This window comes from Saccostrea cucullata, unplaced genomic scaffold, assembly GCF_032062105.1.
Source record: "Saccostrea cucullata isolate Sc308-1 unplaced genomic scaffold, CSIRO_AGI_Scuc_v1 ctg4260, whole genome shotgun sequence".
In the NCBI taxonomy this organism is placed as follows: Eukaryota; Metazoa; Mollusca; class Bivalvia; order Ostreida; family Ostreidae; genus Saccostrea; species Saccostrea cuccullata.
The window spans coordinates 2,683-4,023 of record NW_026936472.1 but is presented as its reverse complement, the minus strand read 5'-3'; positions in this window follow the sequence as shown (position 1 = coordinate 4,023).

Below are 1,341 nucleotides of genomic sequence, written 5' to 3'. Positions count from 1 at the left end.
CTGAAGAGTCAAAAATGTTTTATACCATTATTACAGATGAAAGTCCAAGTTATATGGTTGTCTATGAAAAACATGGTTGTTAGTGATGACATTTTAAAGTGCAAATTATTTACCTTTGAATGTGTTCTCAGTTTCTTGTTCATTGTTACTTTGGAGAACAGTGTAGAGGGCTTTAATGTTGTGTTTGATCCAGTAAGGTTTATTTATATAATGTACATGAATACATCATATGATCAATGTGCATTACTTTGTCGGAGGGAAAGAAGGTTAGTGAATTTTACTCATTTAGACACTTCAAGTGTGTATGAAAAGTATGTGAAAAAATTGCTTTACAGGTACATGTAAACTGTTAACATATTAGAAAGCACATTTTTGGGTACTGTTGCTATAGAAAAGTAAAATATGCAAAAGCATGCAATAAAAATGGGTTGTACTTTGCTTTTGTTTTACATTATGTTTCGATATTAATTTTGAATACTAAGAGTGCATTTTAACCAAAGGAAAGATTTATTGAGTGTAATTTTTTTAAATTTCAGCCTATATTTGAGAAGGTTTATGAAAGGAGGTGTGTCTCTAGTTACCTTTTCTCAGTTTGGCTAAAAGTGATGAAAAGCTTTTCTGATTATTTTATGTTTTCAACTAACTTTTTATAACGTGCATGATTTGTACTACTGCTTCACAACCTTTTCATTGTTTGTGCTGAAGAAATTATCTTATATGTTGCAGAATGTATTTGAAGTATGGTAGGAATTTCCTTGTAACTAAGTGTACACTGTACTGAATAATATGGAAGACTTTTTATTAGCTCTACTGGTCAGAGACCAGAAGAGCTTATGCGATAGTAATGTGTCCGGCGTCCGTCCGTCTGTCTAGCTGTCTGTCTGTCTGTCCGTCTGTCTGTAAACAATTTTTCAAAATGCTACTCCTCCTACAGTTTTGGTCTAATTTCAATATAACTTGGCACACAAGTAGACTACACTAAGATACACAGTTCTGTGTATCAGTTTTTGATTTCGATGAACGGTGTTGCCGTGGTTACTAAAAATAGAAATTTCTGTGAAATTCTTTCAAAACGCTACTCCTCCTACAGTTTTGGTCTGATTTCAGTATAAATTGGCACATAAGTAGACTACACTAAGATACATAATTCTATTTATCGGTTTTTGATTTCGATGAACGGTGTTGCCGTGGTTACTAAAAATAGAAATTTCTGTGAAATTCTTTCAAAATGCTACTCCTCCTACAGTTTTGGTTTGATTTCATTATAACTTGGCACACAAGTAGACTACACTAAGATACATAATTCTATGTATCGGTTTTTGATTTCAATGAACGGTGTTG